The following is a 19,131-nucleotide window of genomic DNA, read 5'->3' on the forward strand; positions in this document are numbered from 1 at the left end:
AACAGGGAACACCTTTACACAACAGCGAACACATTTACACAACAGGGAACACCTTTACACAATAGGGAACACATTTACACAACAGGGAACACCTTTGTGCCTCTCTATGGTTTCCTCAGTTTTATCGCTTTCAATACAATCTGGAGGCTGAAATTTGTTTCGCTAACACTTAGCACTGACAGGCATCGGAAGATAAATATCACCCACAGCAAAGTGACGCAGCGGAAGCATGATGGTCCCAGAGATCGATGGATCGAAGCCATCTTCTGCTATTTACATTTTGATTTACACCAACGAGAAACATCTGTTGCAGCGCACTTATTTTTTATCACACTTTATATTTTACTTACATCAAGTTTACATAACAGAGAACATCTTTACACTACTGGAAACATATTTGCACACGAGGGAACGCCTTTACACAACAGAAAATATATTTACACAACAGAACAGCTTTACACAACAGAGAAAATCTTTACACAACAGAGAACATATTTACTCAACAGAGAAGATCTTTGCACAACTGGGAACGTCTTTACACAACAGAGAAGATCGTTAAACAACAGAGAATATCTTTACACAACAGGGCACACCTTTGCATAATAGGGAACACATTTACACAACAGAAGACATCTTCATACCAGTCCCTCCCTTCCTCTCAGTCTCTCTTTCCCTGTCTGTCTATCTCTCCCTCTGTCTCTCTCTCTCGCTCGTGTTACGCAGTCTGTTTGTCTGTCTCTCTCTGGTATCCTCAGTGTCTTTCTCTATCCCTCCCTTTGTGTGTCCTGAAAGCCCCTTGCTGGTTTTCTGTGTGTCATTGTGTGTGTGTCCCATTGTGGGTGGTGTAATACTGAGTGTCCTTGTGTAGCCAGGGTGAGCTTCCCAACACGTGTGTTGCTGTGTCCGGGATTCTGGGCTATTTGAGGGCAATGCTATCGCTTTCAATACAGTCTGGAGGCTGAAATTTCACAGCACTGACAGGCAGCTGTATTATGGATGGACAATCATGGAGGATTAAAGATTTTTTAACTACCATTTTTAATATTGCTTCTGACTGAGAACCCATTTATTAGTTGATGAAAGTATTCTGTCAATTGTAATTAAGATTTTTATTTGTTATAAAATCCTGTTGCAAGGTCTCCCATAAATCAGTTCTGACCTGCAAGGGGTTAAAAATATCTCGGTTGCGATGGCCGGGAATCGAACCCGGGTCAACTGCTCTGGAATGCAGCTATGCTCACCACTATACCACCATCGCTCACACAAGCCACATCTTATATTTACAGACTAACCACTTCTTTCGGATCATCAGCTGGACAAATACCATATTTTGAATTCATTTTAATCAGAGCGTAAGCACGATGCTGAGGCACTTTCCCTACAATTAACAATGGCCACTGTGAATAGTTATCTTGCTTAGACGGAGCCCTCACCCCATTTATTATTTTAAAGTCCTTTATGACTTAAAACAATAATCCACAAAAATGAATTGAAGATCAATTTTAAGGGAGAAACATAGAATATAGGGAGCAGGAGTAGGCCATTCGGCCACTCGAGCCTGCTCCACCATTTAATGAGATCATGGCTGATCATCCAAATTCAGTACCCTGTCCCTGCTCCTATCTTCTATGTTTCTATGATATTCATTATGGCTGTTACACAAGAGGGAACACATTTACACAACAGGGAACACATCTACACAACAGGGAACATCTTTACATAACAGGGAACACATTTACACATCAGGGAACACCTTTACACAACAGGGAACGCATTTATACAACAGGGAACAGCTTTACACAACAGGGAACACATGTACACAACAGGGAACACATTTCCACAACAGGGAGCAATTTTTCGCAACAGGGAACACAGTTACACAATAGGTAACATCTTTATACAACAGGAAACATCTTTACACAACAAGGAACATATTTATTCAACAGGGAACACCTTTACCCAACAGGGAACACCTTTGCACAACAGGGAAGACATTTACACAATAGAGAACACATCTACACAACAGGGAACACCTTAACACAACAGGGAACACATCTACACAACAGGGAACATGTTTACATAACAGGGAACATCTTTACACAACAGGGGACACGTTTACACAACAGGGAACAACTTTTCACAACACGAAGCACCATCAGACCATTCTCACCCTTCCTCAAAGTCTCCGTTACCCTGCCTGTCTCTCTCTCCCTCTGTCTCTCCCGCAGTCTCCGACTTTCCCTCAGTCTCTTCCTCGTGTTACTCAGTTTGTTTGTCTGTCTCTCTCTGGTTTCCTCAGTGTCATCGCTTTCAATGCAGTCTGGAGGCTGAAATTTGTCTCCCAACACTTAGCACTGACAGGTAGCTGGAAACGCCTTGTACTCTGTAGCAGAGTGGCGCAGCGGAAGCGTGCTGGGCCCATAACTCAGAGGTCGATGGATCGAAACCATCCTCTGCTAATTGCATTCTGATTTACACCAATAAGAAAGATCTGTTGCTGCCCACGATCACATCGCACTTATTTTTATTACACTTTACTTACATCAACTGCCTACCTGCAATAAACACTAAAACATGCGACACAATTTTCAAATCATTTTATTCGCACCAACATAAGCTGCAACTGCTGCAAACAGGCAGCAGCCTCGACTTTCCCCTTTCAACACATTCCTGCAGCACCGCCTCTCCACCACCAGATGGTGCTCTTGGCCACAGTGAAACCCTGGCACAAGGTCACATTGAGGAGACGGACAGTGACACAGAACACCTTTACACAACAGGGAACACCTTTACACAACAGGGAACACCTTTACACAACAGGGAACATCTTTACACAACAGGGAACATCTTTATACAACAGGGAACACATTTACACAACAGGGAACACATCTACACAACAGGGAACATCTTTACACAACAGGGAACATCTTTATACAACAGGGAACACATTTACACAACAGGGAACACATCTACACAACAGGGAACATCTTTACACAACAGGGAACACCTTTACACAACAGGGAACACATCCACACAACAGGGAACATCTTTACACAACAGGGAACACCATTACACAACAGGGAACACATTTAAAAAACAGGGAACGCATTTACACAACAGGGAACACCTTCACACAGCAGGGAACATATTTACACAACAGGGAACACCTTTACACAATAGGGAACACATTTACACCGCATGGAATGCATTTACACAACAGGGAACACCTTTACACAGCAGGGAACACTTTTACACAACAGGGAACGCATCTACATAACAGGGAACACCTTTACACAACAGGGAACACCTTTACACAACAGGGAACACTTTTACACAACAGGGAACGCATCTACATTACAGGGAACACCTTTACACAGCAGGGAACACATTTACACAACAGGGAACACCTTTACACAGCAGGGAACATCTTTACACAACAGGGAACACCTTTACACAAAAGGGAACACCTTTACACAGCAGGGAACACATTTACACAACAGGAAACGCATCTACACAACAGGGAACACGTTTACACAGCAGGGAACATCTTTACACAACAGGGAACACCTTCACACAGCAGGGAACGCATCTACACAACAGGGAACACCTATACACAGCAGGGAATACATTTACACAACAGGGAACACATTAAAACGACAGGGAAAACATTTACACAACAGGGAGAATCTTTACACAACAGGGAACACCTTTACACAACAGGGAACATCTTTATACAACAGGGAACACATTTACACAACAGGGAACACATCTACACAACAGGGAACATCTTTACACAGCAGGGAACACCTTTACACAACAGGGAAAACATTTAAAAAACAGGGAACGCATTTACACAACAGGGAACACCTTCACACAGCAGGGAACACATTTACACAACAGGGAACACCTTTACCCAATAGGGAACACATTTACACAGCATGGAATGCATTTACACAACAGGGAACACCTTTACACAACAGGGAACACTTTTACACAACAGGGAACGCATCTACATAACAGGGAACACCTTTACACAGCAGGGAACACATTTACACAACAGGGAACACCTTTGCACAGCAGGGAACATCTTTACACAACAGGGAACATCTTTACACAACAGGGAACACCTTTACACAAAAGGGAACACCTTTACACAGCAGGGAACACATTTACACAACAGGAAACGCATCTACACAACAGGGAACACGTTTACACAGCAGGGAACGCATCTACACAACAGGGAACACCTTTACACAGCAGGGAATACATTTACACAACAGGGAACACATTAAAACTACAGGGAACGCATTTACACAACAGGAAGAATCATTACACAACAGGGAGAATCTTTACGCAATAAGGAACACATTTCCACAACAGGGAACACCATTACACAACAGCGAACACATTTCCACAACAGGGAACACCTTTACACAATAGGGAACACATTTACACAACAGGGAACACCTTTGTGCCTCTGTATGATTTCCTCAGTGTTATCGCTTTCAATACAATCTGGAGGCTGAAATTTGTCTCGCTAACACTTAGCACTGACAGGCATCGGAAGATAAATATCACCCACAGCAAAGTGACGCAGCGGAAGCATGATGGTCCCAGAGATCGATGGATCGAAGCCATCTTCTGCTATTTACATTTTGATTTACACCAACGAGAAACATCTGTTGCAGCGCACTTATTTTTTTATCACACTTTATATTTTACTTACATCAAGTTTACATAACAGAGAACATCTTTACACTACTGGAAACATATTTGCACACGAGGGAACGCCTTTACACAACAGAAAATATATTTACACAACAGAACAGCTTTACACAACAGAGAAAATCTTTACACAACAGAGAACATATTTACTCAACAGAGAAGATCTTTGCACAACTGGGAACGTCTTTACACAACAGAGAAGATCGTTAACCAACAGAGAATATCTTTACACAACAGGGCACACCTTTGCATAATAGGGAACACATTTACACAACAGAAAACATCTTCATACCAGTCCCTCCCTTCCTCTCAGTCTCTCTTTCCCTGTCTGTCTATCTCTCCCTCTGTCTCTCTCGCAGTCTCTGTCTTTCCCTCAGTCTCTGTCTCTCGCTCGTGTTACGCAGTCTGTTTGTTTGTCTCTCTCTGGTATCCTCAGTGTCTTTCTCTATCCCTCCCTTTGTGTGTCCTGAAAGCCCCTTGCTGGTTTTCTGTGTGTCATTGTGTGTGTGTCCCATTGTGGGTGGTGTAATACTGAGTGTCCTTGTGTAGCCAGGGTGAGCTTCCCAACACGTGTGTTGCTGTGTCCGGGATTCTGGGCTATTTGAGGGCAATGCTATCGCTTTCAATACAGTCTGGAGGCTGAAATTTCACAGCACTGACAGGCAGCTGTATTATGGATGGACAATCATGGAGGATTAAAGATTTTTTAACTACCATTTTTAATATTGCTTCTGACTGAGAACCCATTTATTAGTTGATGAAAGTATTCTGTCAATTGTAATTAAGATTTTTATTTGTTATAAAATCCTGTTGCAAGGTCTCCCATAAATCGGTTCTGACCTGCAAGGGGTTAAAAATATCTCGGTTGCGATGGCCGGGAATCGAACCCGGGTTAACTGCTTGGAAGGCAGCTATGCTCACCACTATACCACCATCGCTCACACAAGCCACATCTTATATTTACAGACTAAACACTTCTTTCGGATCTTCAGCGGGACAAATACGATATTTTGAATTCATTTTAATCAGAGCGTGAGCACGATGCTGAGGCACTTTCCCTACAATTAACAATGGCCACTGTGAATAGTTATCTTACTTAGACTGAGCCCTCACCCCATTTATTATTTTAAAGTCCTTTATGACTTAATACAATAATCCACAAAAATGAATTGAAGATCAATTTTAAGGGAGAAACATAGAATATAGGAGCAGGAGTAGGCCATTCGGCCCCTCGAGCCTGCTCCACCATTTAATGAGATCATGGCTGATCATCCAAATTCAGTACCCTGTCCCTGCTCCTATCTTCTATGTTTCTATGATATTCATTCAGGCCGTTAAACAACAGGGAACATCATTATACAACAGGGAACACATTTACACAACAGGGAACACATCTACACAACAGGGAACATCTTTACACAACAGGGAACAGCTTTACACAACAGGGAACACATTTAAAAAACAGGGAACGCATTTACACAACAGGGAACACCTTCACACAGCAGGGAACACATTTACACAACAGGGAACACATTTACACAGCATGGAATGCATTTACACAACAGGGAACACCTTTACACAACAGGGAACACTTTTACACAACAGGGAACGCATCTACATAACAGGGAACACCTTTACACAGCAGGGAACACATTTACACAACAGGGAACACCTTTGCACAGCAGGGAACATCTTTACACAACAGGGAACACCTTTACACAAAAGGGAACACCTTTACACAGCAGGGAACACATTTACACAACAGGAAACGCATCTACACAACAGGGAACACGTTTACACAGCAGGGAACGCATCTACACAACAGGGAACACCTTTACACAGCAGGGAATACATTTACACAACAGGGAACACATTAAAACTACAGGGAACGCATTTACACAACAGGAATAATCATTACGCAACAGGGAGAATCTTTACACAATAAGGAACACATTTCCACAACAGGGAACACCTTTACACAACAGCGAACACATTTACACAACAGGGAACACCTTTACACAATAGGGAACACATTTACACAACAGGGAACACCTTTGTGCCTCTCTATGGTTTCCTCAGTGTTATCGCTTTCAATACAATCTGGAGGCTGAAGTTTGTCTCGCTAACACTTAGCACTGACAGGCATCGGAAGATAAATATCACCCACAGCAGAGTGACGCAGCGGAAGCATGATGGTCCCAGAGATCGATGGATCGAAGCCATCTTCTGCTATTTACATTTTGATTTACACCAACGAGAAACATCTGTTGCAGCGCACTTATTTTTTATCACACTTTATATTTTACTTACATCAAGTTTACATAACAGAGAACACCTTTACACTGCTGGAAACATATTTGCACACGAGGGAACGCCTTTACACAACATAAAATATATTTACACAACAGAACAGCTTAACACAACAGAGAAAATCTTTACACAACAGAGAACATATTTACTCAACAGAGAAGATCTTTGCACAACTGGGAACGTCTTTACACAACAGAGAAGATCGTTAAACAACAGAGAATATCTTTACACAACAGGGCACACATTTGCATAATAGGGAACACATTTACACAACAGAAAACATCTTCATACCAGTCCCTCCCTTCCTCTCAGTCTCTCTTTCCCTGTCTGTCTATCTCTCCCTCTGTCTCTCTCGCAGTCTCTGTCTTTCCCTCAGTCTCTGTCTCGTGTTACGCAGTCTGTTTGTCTGTCTCTCTCTGGTATCCTCAGTGTCTTTCTCTATCCCTCCCTTTGTGTGTCCTGAAAGCCCCTTGCTGGTTTTCTGTGTGTCATTGTGTGTGTGTCCCATTGTGGGTGGTGTAATACTGAGTGTCCTTGTGTAGCCAGGGTGAGCTTCCCAACACGTGTGTTGCTGTGTCCGGGATTCTGGGCTATTTGAGGGCAATGCTATCGCTTTCAATACAGTCTGGAGGCTGAAATTTCACAGCACTGACAGGCAGCTGTATTATGGATGGACAATCATGGAGGATTAAAGATTTTTTAACTACCATTTTTAATATTGCTTCTGACTGAGAACCCATTTATTAGTTGATGAAAGTATTCTGTCAATTGTAATTAAGATTTTTATTTGTTATAAAATCCTGTTGTAAGGTCTCCCATAAATCAGTTCTGACCTGCAAGGGGATAAAAATATCTCGGTTGTGATTCGAACCAAGGTCAGCTGCTTGGAAGGCAGCTATGCTCACCACTATACCACCATCGCTCATACAAGCAACAGCTTATATTTACAGACTAACCACTTCTTTCGGATCTTCAGCGGGACAAATACGATATTTTGATTTCATTTTAATCAGAGCGTAAGCACGATGCTGAGGCACTTTCCCTACAATTAACAATGGCCACTGTGAATAGTTATCATGCTTAGACTGAGCCCTCACCCCATTTATTATTTTAAAGTCCTTTATGACTTAAAACAATAATCCACAAAAATGAATTGAAGATCAAATTTAAGGGAGAAACATAGAATATAGGGAGCAGGAGTAGGCCATTCGGCCCCTCGAGCCTGCACCACCATTTAATGAGATCATGGCTGATCATCCAAATTCAGTACCCTGTCCCTGCTCCTATCTTCTATGTTTCTATGATATTCATTCAGGCCGTTACACAACAGGGAACATCATTATACAACAGGGAACACATTTACACAACAGGGAACACATCTACACAACAGGGAACATCTTTCCACAACAAGGAACATATTTATACAACAGGGAACTCCTTTACGCAACAGGGAACACCTTTACACAACAGGGAAGACATTTACACAATAGAGAACACATCTACACAACAGGGAACACCTTAACACAACAGGGAACACATCTACACAACAGGGAACATATTTACACAACAGGGAACACCTTTACACAGCAGGGAACACATTTACACAACAGGGAACACCTTTACACAGCAGGGAACATCTTTACACAACAGGGAACATCTTTACACAACAGGGAACACCTTTACACAGCAGGGAACACATTTACACAACAGGAAACGCATCTACACAACAGGGAACACGTTTACACAGCAGGGAACATCTTTACACAACAGGGAACACCTTCACACAGCAGGGAACGCATCTACACAACAGGGAACACCTATACACAGCAGGGAATACATTTACACAACAGGGAACACATTAAAACTACAGGGAAAACATTTACACAACAGGGAGAATCTTTACACAACAGGGAACACCTTTACACAACAGGGAACATCTTTATACAACAGGGAACACATTTACACAACAGGGAACACATCTACACAACAGGGAACATCTTTACACAACAGGGAACAGCTTTACACAACAGGGAACACATTTAAAAAACAGGGAACGCATTTACACAACAGGGAACACCTTCACACAGCAGGGAACACATTTACACAACAGGGAACACCTTTACACAATAGGGAACACATTTACACAGCATGGAATGCATTTACACAACAGGGAACACCTTTACACAACAGGGAACACTTTTACACAACAGGGAACGCATCTACATAACAGGGAACACCTTTACACAGCAGGGAACACATTTACACAACAGGGAACACCTTTGCACAGCAGGGAACATCTTTACACAACAGGGAACATCTTTACACAACAGGGAACACCTTTACACAAAAGGGAACACCTTTACACAGCAGGGAACACATTTACACAACAGGAAACGCATCTACACAACAGGGAACACGTTTACACAGCAGGGAACGCATCTACACAACAGGGAACACCTTTACACAGCAGGGAATACATTTACACAACAGGGAACACATTAAAACTACAGGGAACGCATTTACACAACAGGAAGAATCACTACGCAACAGGGAGAATCTTTACACAATAAGGAACACATTTCCACAACAGGGAACACCTTTACACAACAGCGAACACATTTACACAACAGGGAACACCTTTACACAATAGGGAACACATTTACACAACAGGGAACACATTAAAACTACAGGGAACGCATTTACACAACAGGAAGAATCACTACGCAACAGGGAGAATCTTTACACAATAAGGAACACATTTCCACAACAGGGAACACCTTTACACAACAGCGAACACATTTACACAACAGGGAACACCTTTACACAATAGGGAACACATTTACACAACAGGGAACACCTTTGTGCCTCTATGATTTCCTCAGTGTTATCACTTTCAATACAATCTGGAGGCTGAAATTTGTCTCGCTAACACTTAGCACTGACAGGCATCGGAAGATAAATATCACCCACAGCAAAGTGACGCAGCGGAAGCATGATGGTCCCAGAGATCGATGGATCGAAGCCATCTTCTGCTATTTACATTTTGATTTACACCAACGAGAAACATCTGTTGCAGCGCACTTATTTTTTTATCACACTTTATATTTTACTTACATCAAGTTTACATAACAGAGAACATCTTTACACTACTGGAAACATATTTGCACACGAGGGAACGCCTTTACACAACAGAAAATATATTTACACAACAGAACAGCTTTACACAACAGAGAAAATCTTTACACAACAGAGAACATATTCACTCAACAGAGAAGATCTTTGCACAACTGGGAACGTCTTTACACAACAGAGAATATCTTTACACAACAGGGCACACCTTTGCATAATAGGGAACACATTTACACAACAGAAAACATCTATCATACCAGTCCCTCCCTTCCTCTCAGTCTCTCTTTCCCTGTCTGTCTATCTCTCCCTCTGTCTCTCTCGCAGTCTCTGTCTTTCCCTCAGTCTCTGTCTCGTGTTACGCAGTCTGTTTGTCTGTCTCTCTCTGGTATCCTCAGTGTCTTTCTCTATCCCTCCCTTTGTGTGTCCTGAAAGCCTCTTGCTGGTTTTCTGTGTGTCATTGTGTGTGTGTCCCATTGTGGGTGGTGCAATACTGAGTGTCCTTGTGTAGCCAGGGTGAGCTTCCCAACACGTGTGTTGCTGTGTCCGGGATTCTGGGCTATTTGAGGGCAATGCTATCGCTTTCAATACAGTCTGGAGGCTGAAATTTCACAGCACTGACAGGCAGCTGTATTATGGATGGACAATCATGGAGGATTAAAGATTTTTTAATTACCATTTTTAATATTGCTTCTGACTGAGAACCCATTTATTAGTTGATGAAAGTATTCTGTCAATTGTAATTAAGCTTTTTATTTGTTATGAAATCCTGTTGCAAGGTCTCCCATAAATCAGTTCTGACCTGCAAGGGGTTAAAAATATCTCGGTTGTGATGGCTGGGAATCCAACCCGGGTCAACTGCTTGGAAGGCAGCTATGGTCACCACTATACCACTATCGCTTACACAAGCAACAGCTTATATTTACAGACTAACCACTTCTTTCGGATCTTCAGCGGGACAAATACGATATTTTGAATTCATTTTAATCAGAGCGTAAGCACGATGCTGAGGCACTTTCCCTACAATTAACAATGGCCACTGTGAATAGTTATCTTGCTTAGATGGAGCCCTTACCCCATTTAATTTTTTAAAGTCCTTTATGACTTAAAACAATAATCCACAAAAATGAATTGAAGATCAATTTTAAGGGAGAAACATAGAATATAGGAGCAGGAGTAGGCCATTCGGCCCCTCGAGCCTGCTCCACCATTTAATGTGATCATGGCTGATCATCCAAATTCAGTACCCTGTCCCTGCTCCTATCTTCTATGTTTCTATGATATTCATTCAGGCCGTTACACAACAGGGAACATCAATATACAACAGGGAACACATTTACACAACAGGGAACACATGTACACAACAGGGAACATCTTTACATAACAGGGAACACATTTACACATCAGGGAACACCTTTACACAACAGGGAACACCTTTACACAACAGGGAACACATGTACACAACAGGGTACACATTTCCACAACAGGGAGCAATTTTTCGCAACAGGGAACACAGTTACACAACAGGTAACATCTTTATACAAGAGGAAACATCTTTACACAACAAGGAACATATTTATACAACAGGGAACACCTTTACGCAACAGGGAACACCTTTACACAACAGGGAAGACATTTACACAATAGAGAACACATCTACACAACAGGGAACACCTTAACACAACAGGGAGCACATCTACACAACAGGGAACATATTTACACAACAGGGAACACATGTACACAACAGGGGACATGTTTACATAACAGGGAACATCGTTACACAACAGGGGACACGTTTACACAACAGGGAACAACTTTTCACAACACGTAGCACCATCATACCATTCTCACCCTTCCTCAAAGTCGCCTATGTCTCTCTCTCCCTCTGTCTCTCCCGCAGTCTCCGACTTTCCCTCAGTCTCTTCCTCGTGTTACTCAGTTTGTTTGTCTGTCTCTCTCTGGTTTCCTCAGTGTCATCGCTTTCAATGCAGTCTGGAGGCTGAAATTTGTCTCCCAACACTTAGCACTAACAGGTAGCTGCAGCCGTTTTGTACCCAGTAGCAGAGTGGCGCAGCGGTCGATGGATCGAAACCGTTCTCTGCTATTTGCGTTCTGATTTACACCAACCAGAAAGATCTGTTGCTGATCACGATCGCATCGCACTTACTTTACTTACATCAACTGCCTACCTGCAATAAACACTAAAACCTGCGACACAATTTTCAAATCATTTTATTCGCACCAACATAAGCTGCAACTGCTGCAAACAGGCAACAGCCTCGACTTTCCCCTTTCAACACATTCCTGCAGCACCGCCTCTCCACCACCAGATGGTGCTCTTGGCCACAGTGAAACCCTGGCACAAGGTCACGGTGAGGAGACGGACAGTGACACAGAACACCTTTACACAACAGGGAACACCTTTACACAACAGGGAACACATCTACACAACAGGGAACATCTTTACACAACAGGGAACACCTTTACACAACAGGGAACACATTTCAAAAACAGGGAACGCATTTACACAACAGGGAACACCTTCACACAGCAGGGAACACATTTACACAACAGGGAACACCTTTACACAATAGGGAACACATTTACACAGCATGGAATGCATTTACACAACAGGGAACACCTTTACACAGCAGGGAACACTTTTACACAACAGGGAACGCATCTACATAACAGGGAACACCTTTACACAGCAGGGAACACATTTACACAACAGGGAACACCTTTACACAGCAGGGAACATCTTTACACAACAGGGAACATCTTTACACAACAGGGAACACCTTTACACAAAAGGGAACACCTTTACACAGCAGGGAATACATTTACACAGCATGGAATGCATTTACACAACAGGGAACACCTTTACACAGCAGGGAACACTTTTACACAACAGGAAACGCATCTACACAACAGGGAACACGTTTACACAGCAGGGAACATCTTTACACAACAGGGAACACCTTCACACAGCAGGGAACGCATCTACACAACAGGGAACACCTATACACAGCAGGGAACACATTTACACAACAGGGAACACATTAAAACTACAGGAAAAACATTTACACAACAGGGAGAATCTTTACACAACAGGGAACACCTTTACACAACAGGGAACATCTTTATACAACAGGGAACACATTTACACAACAGGGAACACATCTACACAACAGGGAACATCTTTACACAACAGGGAACAGCTTTACACAACAGGGAACACATTTAAAAAACAGGGAACGCATTTACACAACAGGGAACACCTTCACAGAGCAGGGAACACATTTACACAACAGGGAACACCTTTACACAATAGGGAACACATTTACACAGCATGGAATGCATTTACACAACAGGGAACACCTTTACACAACAGGGAACACTTTTACACAACAGGGAACGCATCTACATAACAGGGAACACCTTTACACAGCAGGGAGCACATTTACACAACAGGGAACACCTTTGCACAGCAGGGACCATCTTTACACAACAGGGAACATCTTTACACAACAGGGAACACCTTTGCGCAAAAGGGAACACCTTTACACAGCAGGGAACACATTTACACAACAGGAAACGCATCTACACAACAGGGAACACGTTTACACAGCAGGGAACGCATCTACACAACAGGGAACACATTAAAACTACAGGGAACACATTTACACAACAGGGAGAATCATTACGCAACACGGAGAATCTTTACACAATAAGGAACACATTTCCACAACAGGGAACACCTTTACACAACAGCGAACACATTTACACAACAGGGAACACCTTTACACAATAGGGAACACATTTCCACAACAGGGAACACCTTTGCACAACAGCGAACACATTTACACAACAGGGCACACCTTTGCATAATAGGGAACACATTTACACAACAGAAAACATCTTCATACCAGTCCCTCCCTTCCTCTCAGTCTCTCTTTCCCTGTCTGTCTATCTCTCCCTCTGTCTCTGTCTCTCGCTCGTGTTACGCAGTCTGTTTGTCTGTCTCTCTCGGGTATCCTCAGTGTCTTTCTCTAGCCCTCCCTTTGTGTGCCCTGAAAGCCTCTTGCTGGTTTTCTGTGTGTCATTCTGTGTGTGTCCCATTGTGGGTGGTGTAATACTGAGTGTCCTTGTGTAGCCAGTGTGAGCTTCCCAACACGTGTGTTGCTGTGTCCGGGATTCTGGCCTATTTGAGGGCAATGCTATCGCTTTCAATACAGTCTGGAGGCTGAAATTTCACAGCACTGACAGGCAGCTGTATTATGGATGGACAATCATGGAGGATTAAAGATTTTTTAACTACCATTTTTAATATTGCTTCTGACTGAGAACCCATTTATTAGTTGATGAAAGTATTCTGTCAATTGTAATTAAGATTTTTATTTGTTATAAAATCCTGTTGCAAGGTCTCCCATAAATCAGTTCTGACCTGCAAGGGGTTAAAAATATCTCGGTTGCGATGGCCGGGAATCGAATCCGGGTCAACTGCTTGGAAGGCAGCTATGCTCACCACTATACCACCATCGCTCAGACAAGCCACATCTTATATTTACAGACTAACCACTTCTTTCGGATCTTCAGCGGGACAAATACGATATTTTGAATTCATTTTAATCAGAGCGTAAGCACGATGCTGAGGCACTTTCCCTACAATTAACAATGGCCACTGTGAATAGTTATCTTGCTTAGACTGAGCCCTCACCCCATTTATTATTTTAAAGTCCTTTATGACTTAAAACAATAATCCACAAAAATGAATTGAAGATCAATTTTAAGGGAGAAACATAGAATATATGGAGCAGAAGTAGGCCATTCGGCCCCACGAGCCTGCTCCACCATTTAATGAGATCATGGCTGATCATCCAAATTCAGTACCCTGTCCCTGCTCCTATCTTCTATGTTTCTATGATATTCATTATGGCTGTTACACAACAGGGAACACATTTACATAACAGGGAACACATTTACACATCAGGGAACACCTTTACACAACAGGGAACGCATTTATACAACAGGAAACACCTTTACACAACAGGGAACACATGTACACAACAGGGAACACATTTCCACAACAGGGAGCAATTTTTCGCAACAGGGAACACAGTTACACAATAGGTAACATCTTTATACAACAGGAAACATCTTTACAAAACAAGGAATATATTTATACAACAGGGAACACCTTTACGCAACAGGGAACACCTTTACACAACAGGGAAGACATTTACACAATAGAGAACACATCTACACAACATGGAACACCTTAACACAACAGGGAACACATCTACACAACAGGGAACATATTTACACAACAGGGAACACATCTACACAACAGGGGACATGTTTTACATAACAGGGAACAACTTTACACAACAGGGGACACGTTTACACAACAGGGAACAACTTTTCACAACACGAAGCACCATCATACCATTCTCACCCTTCCTCAAAGTCGCCTCTGTCTCTCTCTCCCTCTGTCTCTCCCGCAGTCTCCGACTTTCGCTCAGTCTCTTCCTCGTGTTACTCAGTTTGTTTGTCTGTCTCTCTCTGGTTTCCTCAGTGTCATCGCTTTCAATGCAGTCTGGAGGCTGAAATTTGTCTCCCAACACTTAGCACTGACAGGTAGCTGGAGACGTCTTGTACCCTGTAGCAGAGTGGCGCAGCAGGAGCGTGCTGGGCTCTTAACCCAGAGGTATGATAGATCGAAACCATCTTCTGCTATTTGCATTCTGATTTACACCAACAAGAATGATCTGTTGCTGCCCACGATCACATCGCACTTATTTTTATTACACTTTACTTATATCAACTGCCTACCTGCAATAAACACTAAAACCTGCGACACAATTTTCAAATCATTTTATTCGCACCAACATAAGCTGCAAATGCTGCAAACAAGCAGCAGCCTCGACTTTCCCCTTTCAACACCTTCCTGCAGCACCGCCTCTCCATCACCAGATGGTGCTCTTGGCCACAGTGAAACCCTGGCACAAGGTCACAGTGAGGAGACGGACAGTGACACAGAACACCTTTACACAACAGGGAACACCTTTACACAACAGGGAACATCTTTATACAACAGGGAACACATTTACACAACAGGGAACACATCTACACAACAGGGAACATCTTTACACAACAGGGAACACCTTTACACAACAGGGAACACATTTACACAAGAGGGAACACCTTTACACAATAGGGAACACATTTACACAGCATGGAATGCATTTACACAACAGGGAACACCTTTACACAGCAGGGAACACTTTTACACAACAGGGAAAGCATCTACATAACAGGGAACATCTTTACACTGCACGGAACACATTTACACAACAGGGAACACCTTTACACAGCAGGGAACATCTTTACACAACAGGGAACATCTTTACACAACAGGGAACACCTTTACGCAAAAGGGAACACCTTTACACAGCAGGGAACACATTTACACAACAGGAAACGCATCTACACAACAGGGAACACGTTTACACAGCAGGGAACATCTTTACACAACAGTGAACACCTTCACACAGCAGGGAACGCATCTACACAACAGGGAACACCTATACACAGCAGGGAATACATTTACACAACAGGGAACACATTAAAACTACAGGGAAAACATTTACACAACAGGGAGAATCGTTACACAACAGGGAACATCTTTACACAACAGGGGACCTCTTTATACAACAGGGAACACATTTACACAACAGGGAACACATCTACACAACAGGGAACACCTTTACACAACAGGGAACACATTTAGAAAACAGGGAACGCATTTACACAACAGGGAACACCTTCACACAGCAGGGAACACATTTACACAACAGGGAACACCTTTACACAATAGGGAACATATTTACACAGCATGGAATGCATTTACACAACAGGGAACACCTTTGCACAACAGGGAACACTTTTACACAACAGGGAACGCATCTAAATAACAGCGAACACCTTTACACAGCAGGGAACACATTTACACAACAGGGAACACCTTTACACAATAGGGAACACATTTACACAGCATGGAATGCATTTACACAACAGGGAACACCTTTGCACAACAGGGAACATATTTACACAACAGGAAACGCATCTACACAACAGGGAACACGTTTACACAGCAGGGAACGCATCTACACAACAGGGAACACCTTTACACAGCAGGGAATACATTTACACAACAGGGAGTATCATTACGCAACAGGGAGAATCTTTACACAATAAGGAACACATTTCCACAACAGGGAACACCTTTACACAACAGCGAACACATTTACACAACAGGGAACACCTTAACACAATAGGGAACACATTTACACAACAGGGAACACCTTTGTGCCTCTCTATGGTTTCCTCAGTGTTATCGCTTTCAATACAATCTGGAGGCTGAAATTTGTCTCGCTAACACTTAGCACTGACAGGCATCGGAAGATAAATATCACCCACAGCAAAGAGGCGCCGCGGAAGCATGATGGTCCCAGAGATCGATGGATCGAAGCCATCTTCTGCTATTTACATTTTGATTTACACCAACGAGAAACATCTGTTGCAGCGCACTTATTTTTTTATCACACTTTATATTTTACTTACATCAAGTTTACATAACAGAGAACATCTTTACACTACTGGAAACATATTTGCACACGAGGGAACGCCTTTACACAACAGAAAATATATTTACACAACAGAACAGCTTTACACAACAGAGAAAATCTTTACACAACAGAGAACATATTTCCTCAACAAAGAAGATCTTTGCACAACTGGGAACGTCTTTACACAACAGAGAACATCGTTAAACAACAGAGAATATCTTTACACAACAGGGCACACCTTTGCATAATAGGGAACACATTTACACAACAGAAAACATCTTCATACCAGTCCCTCCCTTCCTCTCAGTCTCTCTTTCCCTGTCTGTCTAGCTCTCCCTCTGTCTCTCTCGCAGTCTCTGTCTTTCCCTCAGTCTCTGTCTCTCGCTCGTGCAACGCAGTCTGTTTGTCTGTCTCTCTCTGGTATCCTCAGTGTCTTTCTCTATCCCTCCCTTTGTGTGTCCTGAAAGCCCCTTGCTGGTTTTCTGTGTGTCATATTGTGGGTGGTGTAATGCTGAGTGTCCTTGTGTCGCCAGGGTGAGCTTCCGAACACGTGTGTTGCTGTGTCCGGGATTCTGGGCTATTTGAGGGCAATGCTGTCGCTTTCAATACAGTCTGGAGGCTGAAATTTCACAGCACTGACAGGCAGCTGTATTATGGATGGACAATCATGGAGGATTAAAGATTTTTTAACTACCATTTTTAATATTGCTTCTGACTGTGAAAATCATTTATTAGTTGATGAAAGTATTCTGTCAATTGTAATTAAGATTTTTATTTGTTATAAAATCCTGTTGCAAGGTCTCCCATAAATCAGTTCTGACCTGCAAGGAGTTAAAAATATCTCGGTTGCGATGGCCGGGAATCGAACCCGGGTTAACTGCTTGGAAGGCAGCTATGCTCACCACTATACCACCATCGCTCACACAAGCCACATCTTATATTTACAGACTAACCACTTCTTTCGGATCTTCAGCGGGACAAATACGATATTTTGAATTCATTTTAATCAGAGCGTAAGCACGATGCTGAGGCACTTTCCCTACAATTAACAATGGCCACTGTGAATAGTTATCTTGCTTAGACTGAGCCCTCACCCCATTTATTATTTTAAAGTCCTTTATGACTTAAAACAATAATCCACATAAATGAATTGAAGATCAATTTTAAGGGAGAAACATAGAATATAGGGAGCAGGAGTAGGCCATTCGGCCCCTCGAGCCTGCTCCACCATTTAATGAGATCATGGCTGATCATCCAAATTCAGTACCCTGTCCCTGCTCCTATCTTCTATGTTTCTATGATATTCATTCAGGCCGTTACACAACAGGGAACATCATTA

At 42.6% G+C, this 19,131-nt stretch overlaps 4 non-coding genes across 4 annotated transcripts; all 4 read right to left on the reverse strand.

Moving 5' to 3' along the window:
• Window positions 1-1,185: 1,185 nt before the first annotated feature.
• trnag-ucc (transfer RNA glycine (anticodon UCC)) lies at window positions 1,186-1,258 on the reverse strand. Its single transcript has one exon. It is a non-coding gene; the product is annotated as a tRNA-Gly (tRNA).
• A 4,333-nt stretch (window positions 1,259-5,591) lies between these two features.
• On the reverse strand, window positions 5,592-5,663 carry trnag-ucc (transfer RNA glycine (anticodon UCC)). The gene has a single exon. It is a non-coding gene; the product is annotated as a tRNA-Gly (tRNA).
• An 8,971-nt stretch (window positions 5,664-14,634) lies between these two features.
• Window positions 14,635-14,706, reverse strand: trnag-ucc (transfer RNA glycine (anticodon UCC)). Its single transcript has one exon. It is a non-coding gene; the product is annotated as a tRNA-Gly (tRNA).
• Window positions 14,707-18,639: 3,933 nt separating this feature from the next.
• trnag-ucc (transfer RNA glycine (anticodon UCC)) lies at window positions 18,640-18,711 on the reverse strand. The gene has a single exon. It is a non-coding gene; the product is annotated as a tRNA-Gly (tRNA).
• Between the last annotated feature and the right edge of the window lie 420 nt (window positions 18,712-19,131).

The sequence above is a fragment of the Somniosus microcephalus genome, chromosome 29 (genome assembly GCF_052327205.1).
Source record: "Somniosus microcephalus isolate GS21.2 chromosome 29, FLI_Smic_1.0, whole genome shotgun sequence".
Classification (NCBI taxonomy): Eukaryota; Metazoa; Chordata; class Chondrichthyes; order Squaliformes; family Somniosidae; genus Somniosus; species Somniosus microcephalus.